A 6,042-nucleotide genomic window follows, 5' to 3' on the forward strand; every position below is an offset into this window, starting at 1 on the left:
TTATAATGTAATTGTAGATAAATTACTCAAATATAGATATGCACATGGTTTGTATTTGTATTTTTCCATTAAAGATAAACAAATATTTCACACTAGTTGAACTGCTAATAAATCTTCCCACTCTCGCCTCATCTTCTATCGCTGAGAATGAAATTCCATCAAATAATTATTCTTCTTTAAAGTAGCCCACATAAAATCTTGTCAAGATAGCTGCCCAAACCAACAATGTGTTTGTCCATCCCACAACTTATTGTGTCTTTCCCCAAGAATGTTGAAGGAAAAATATAGCATAAGGAACCAAATCCATCTGAACCCGAAACAGGGCAACTCCTTGTGAGAGGCTGTCAATGGAGAGTAGTAGGAATTTTTATGTCTAAAACTTGACAAAAATGCAAATCTCCACATAAGTTTGGTTCATTGGCACATAAGAGCAAGGATAGAGATGTACAAACTGCATTCAGACATAATAGTAAACTAATGTTATAAAGAATTTTCATTTAAGGAGAAAGAGTGGAATGATGTTCAGTCATTTTCACTTAGTTTTTCCTACAACTGGGAATGGCTAAACAAGCTTCAATGGTTTAATAAACCATTAATGAGAGAGAGAACAAAACTTAGTTTCTTATACTCATCTAATGACAAATTCATGAAGAAAGCCACCCATATTTGTTTGTTTAGCAGGAGGATACAAAGAGCAGTAATCAAATACTTGCAATAGGACATCATTCGTATTCAGTAAACCAGCATTATTTATCAGTTTGGTTTACTATGCTCTCCAAATATAGATATTTTTTGTACATGTTATATCTAACACCCAACTATCCATAGTAGAATCAGTAAAGAGAATGTGTTAACGAGTGCATTTTAGGTCAGTTTTAAGGATGAAAAAAATCACCTGAAATTGATTTTTGCCCTAATCCAATAATTAAGATTGTGTATGTAACGTTACTGAATACAGTTCAAATAAATGTTATGGACTGAATCTTCAGTTTTATTAAAATTAACAATGGTATAATCACCTTAAATAAATGCAGTTTGAAATTTCCAAAGTTTGGAACATTTTTTGGGTTGTTTGGTGTTATGTATTTGTGTGCATGTCCATCCTTTATTCATACACATTAATGCAGATGTATTAATAGTGGCATTTAACAATATGGTCTATAAAATATCCAGAATACATTTGCAGAGATTATCTTCCATCTATATGTATTATAAACAACTGATTGTTTTTCATTCTTAAGTACTTTTTTGCTTGTGGAGAAAATTGACTATATTTTAATATTTTATGACTCATGGAAAGTGTTAATATTTTAAACTTTTAAAACAAGTTTTTAAAGTTTACTTTTTTTTTACTTTTACCACCCTTAAAAGATATTCATCTCCCATGTTCTTTGCCATCTGCAACTTATTTATACAAATGTTTATATCTTGTTTTTAGAACCATCTACACACACGCACATTCTTAAAAAAATGTCCCACACGCAAGCCCAATCCATATTATGTGTTGAACATTTCTGAAGATTGTGTCTCCATCGATATGGAAACATTGAGGGAGGAGAAGGTTACAAAGGAGGAGGAGGAGGTGTATGTGTAGGGCCGAATCGTCTAAAGAAATATATTATTCACTCTCCTGAGCCCCCTTTTTAAAGCTGCTTTGCAGGGTTCTTTAATGTTGGGCAAACTGAAAAGAAAAACAATAATTAGAGATAATTGCTTGTGTCCAAACATAGGCATCAAAGCCTTTGGGACTCATTTGTCGTGGCCCTGGTGTGTGATCCAGAAAAATGACCCTTATTTTTATTTAGAGTGGGGGCACACATAGAAAGTGGCAGATGGAGGGACTCCTTTGCACTCTTCATTGGCTCAGCTGTGTCTGCCAAGGAGAATAGGCATAGAGGCCAGGATAAAAGAGATAGACAGGAGGGTCATAAGAGGCTGAATAATTACCAGGGTAAAGGGTAAAGGGAGTGGGAATACTGGAGGGTACTTCACCACCACTTTGGAGTTAGCTCTATGCATGTGGCAGACTGTCTGGGGGTGGATGGTATGGGCATCCGCTCTCATTAACTCCATGGTTAGGGGAATCACACACGTTAAAGGAGGCAGAACCTCATTAAGACAACTAAGATCTTAACTAAAGGCCTCCGTACTGACTTCAATGCAGGTGGTGAATCATCACTACCTCCAGCTGAATGAGGATGACCTAAGAGCAAAGGAACACTTGATTTTAAGGCATTTTAGATCTCCTGTGCATCACACGTTGAGAGATAAACTATACAGTGAATATCACAACACCATTTAATCCTGATGATTTATACCAAGCACTTGGACATAGGGCAAGAAACTACTAGAGGTTTCTGAAAGTTTTATAATATCCATGAAAACATTTTTAGATCTTTTTTTGGGGGGGGAATTGCAATTTTATGTCAAAGGAAAGGGAGGGGCTCACAATTTTTAATTTTAAATGTGATCAAGAGAGACGATCAAACTTGAGGAACATTGATTCTCTACAATATTTGCTTTAAAGTAGTTGTTAAAGGCACAAAAAACTGAAAGCACCTTATATAAAGCTTCTATGGGAAGAAGCTATTACACCATTTCCTTCTACATTTTTACAACGCGGAACTGGGAATTTTTAAAGAGACACTGGTCAATTTTAATCCCCTAGCATTTCTGCATCTCAAAGCTTCAAAAATGATTTTTTTGGGGGGGGAACATTTTGTATGGAAAAGACTAGTTTATAAAGTAGCTGTGACTTTCATACAGGAAATTAAGAAACGAAACAAATTAAGAAGCCTGGTTTTCCATTTTCTTTCAATTGCTAAAAATAGCGTCATCTGTGAGCGAGAACCAAATGGATTCAAAGACATATTGCCCTATCTTGCCAATGACTCAGAGTAGTATGTTTGAAATTTATGTCTGCAATTTAAAAATAAGGGGGGGAAAAGTGAAGGGAGCCAGCTTGATGATGGCACAGCTCCAGAAAAGTTTGCAAATTGTTTTCTTTTTTGTAGGAGAAGCTGAAATGAAAGCTCCTCCTTTTCCAGCCTAGCTTTCTGTAATGAAGCTGTAATGACCTAAATGATTGGTTGATTGGAGATCATAAACTGTCCTTTTCAATCTGACATTTCATAGGACCCTGAGTAAAGTTACTGGCTTAAAATAAACTCAGCCACTTTTAAATAGACATTTAAACTGCAGGTTGGTTGGTGACTGAATATGGCTTAGAAGTTCTTAAGTTTAAAGCAAGGTCTCTCAGCAAACAGAATTCCTGTATCTCTAGTGCTTTTCAACCTTGGCAACTTTTTAAGATGTGTGGCTGGGGAATTCTGGGAATTGAAACCAACATATTTTAAAAGTTGACAAGGTTGAAAAAACCTGCATTAAGCCCCACTGCTTCTCTCCCATAACTACTCACCAGGTTATAAAAAACCATGTCCTGCATAGGTATGCTTTGTCTAAAAGTAAGAAAATGTGACAGGATTATTAATCAATCAATCAACATTAAGTTACTTGCAATACGGCAAGTGGATAGCAGCGATTCACATGGGGGCAGGGCAGGGGGAGAGAAGGAAAGGAAATGTTTGGAGCATCCAATTAACTATGCTTGCTTCTCCCTACAAAGAACCAAAGGGGTTTTAAGAGCAACACAGTAGATTAAAAGTTGCATTAAGAACACAAAGCAAAATAATATGTAAACCTTACAAAAAACATTTCAAAGCACCCAAAAGAACATTAAATAAAGATGTAACAGGATTATGAGGGGCAACATGACTGAAAGATTACCACAATGCTAGTTATATTCATTCTATCAAAATAATCAACCTGAATTGCTACAATGATAAATTGAATTAAAAGATGACAGGATTTATGGATTTGTTTATAGCGACAATGCTTTATGGATTTGGTTGTAGATAAGAGATGGGATATGGGAAGAAAAGATCATTTGTTATATATTTGTATATAGAAAGTGGTTGTAAGTTACTAAAATTGTTTATATTTGTTATGATGAAAGTGAACATCACTTTATGTATTTCTATTTTTTCTTGGCTATATTTTTACTTTTCTTTCTCTTTCTTTTCTGGACCTTCTACCCTTTTTTAAATTTTTATTTCTTTTTAAAACTTTGTATGCTTTTTTTTTTTTTACTGCTGTGATTACAATCTTTAATAGAAAATCATTAAGTCTCCAGTTTTACATACATCCTAAATTACCACTGGACTCTGAGAGAACTGTACTATTATGAAAGCTAGTTGCATAACTGCAATTTATCTGTATTGGTTCATATGTTCAAGGGCTCATATGTGTGACACAGCCATCGTACATCACAAGCAACTATTCTGCCCAACTTTTTTTTCATCAGCTTGTGCTGTGGTACCAAGTGAAATCCCACCATGTGCCATGAATCTCTGAAAGACAGAAAGAACTTCTCCATTAAATTGATTTTTTTAAATCTTTTTTTTTTTAGCATTTCATTTTTATATCTACTACCTTTTCTTTAAAAAAATGGAAGGGGGAAATGGCAATTATTTTTAATAGTCCACTTATGTACTGTGACACATATATTAAAGAAAATGTTTAGGTTTTTATTAGAAATAGAGCATCTGCAGTTTCAGTAAATTTCTACTTGTCAGGATATTTTCCTTAGACAGCAATTCTATGCAGTATATTACTGGAAACAAGCTGATCAAAAAAATGGGATTTATTGTTAAGTACAGACAGGGTTGAAATAATTGATTATGTAAAAAAAACCAAGTCCAATCTACATATTTTCAACTGTCTTCAATAGGGCATATTTCCTAGAAATATATCTAGGATAATTTATATGTAATATTTATGTAATAATTTACATTGTTATTTAGTTTCAAGGTTTATTAAGACAGATAAATGGGGTATGTGCAATTCATATATTTCCAAATAGCATGGTTACCATACCAAACAGTTTTCCCACAGGTAGAATTTTAAGGAAGTTATACAATATGAATTTTCCTAATTTTTCCTATTGTCTTTAATAATACAATGAACTTTCACATAATTTAACATATTCCTAAATTTAGACAATATTAGTCCACGAACATGTGTATGAACAGAAAATTTTAACATGCATTTTATCAAGCTATTGCTGGACTTAAGAACAGTTTCCCGGCTGCGTGTGGATAAGCCTGTTTTACAGTAAAGAAAATAAGATGCATCTATCTTTTTGTTGGAAAACGGGATCAATGCAGAATTTCTACACCACATAGCTTCACCAAAACACGCGCGGGAAGGGAGTTAAACTCGACGTGAGAAGCTAAGGACAGTTGCATGGAAACAGCAAATTTACCTGTTGCAGAGTGAGACCGAGAAGGTTAGTCCGTGAAAAGCCGATCCGCGAAAAAGTCAGTCATTTGACCTTGCCATACATATCGCCTTGTTAAAATCCCTTTACTTCAAAATCCCACTTCCTTTTGTTATCTTAAAAGTTTGGAAAAAGGCAGAAGTCGCTTTAGCTGACTGTTGAATAATCCCATTGCGCCCCCTGGGTGTTAAAAAAAATAAAACTGTTATTTGCTGTTCTTCAGCAAAATTGATGACGATGTTATTACAGTCGTGTCCAATTCTACGCGCGCGCTTTCTATCCCGCCCCAAATCCCGGTGTACGATAAATAGAAGTAATATTGTTATAGAAATGAGTTTGAAGCCCTTTCATTCAAATCAAGCTGTTTTCTTAAGTGGCCCCGATTAAATAAAGAAGAAAGGAAGGCTTTCCCCAAACATTCCCTATACAGTACTACCCAAAAAGATTTCCAAAATTCAAGCTTAATTGATTGATTATGGCCATTGTAGGTGCTGACTCTTAGTGAGTACATCACCTTTCTTCAAAACGATTTAGGTTTAACTTGGCTTGTCAGGTGTTCCAGTGATGCCTCATCACAGCCATCTCCCTCCTGGTTATTTTCCTCTTCTCTTTCACCCTTCCCCAACATTATAAAGTTATTCAGAGAGATAAGCCTTTGCTTAGTGTTTCCAAAACAGGATAATATGTGGCTGATAGTTTGTGCC

The 6,042-nt window shown here is 34.9% G+C and overlaps 1 long non-coding RNA gene across 8 annotated transcripts in view; it reads right to left on the reverse strand.

Annotated features, from left to right (window-relative positions):
- Positions 1 to 5,635, reverse strand: part of LOC117664194 (uncharacterized) — a 56,741-nt gene extending 51,106 nt beyond the window's left edge. For 4 of the 8 annotated variants that reach the window (XR_015733095.1, XR_015733097.1, XR_015733098.1 and 1 more), the window contains exon 1: positions 5,324 to 5,634. This is a non-coding gene — a long non-coding RNA (uncharacterized LOC117664194). Of the gene's footprint in view, positions 1 to 5,323 lie in introns of all 8 variants that reach the window. The other 4 variants (XR_015733102.1, XR_015733101.1, XR_015733099.1 and 1 more) reach the window with 2 other exon arrangements.
- Between the last annotated feature and the right edge of the window lie 407 nt (positions 5,636 to 6,042).

This window comes from Pantherophis guttatus, chromosome 3 (genome assembly GCF_059756535.1).
Source record: "Pantherophis guttatus breed Tessera chromosome 3, ASM5975653v1, whole genome shotgun sequence".
Lineage (NCBI taxonomy): Eukaryota > Metazoa > Chordata > Lepidosauria > Squamata > Colubridae > Pantherophis > Pantherophis guttatus.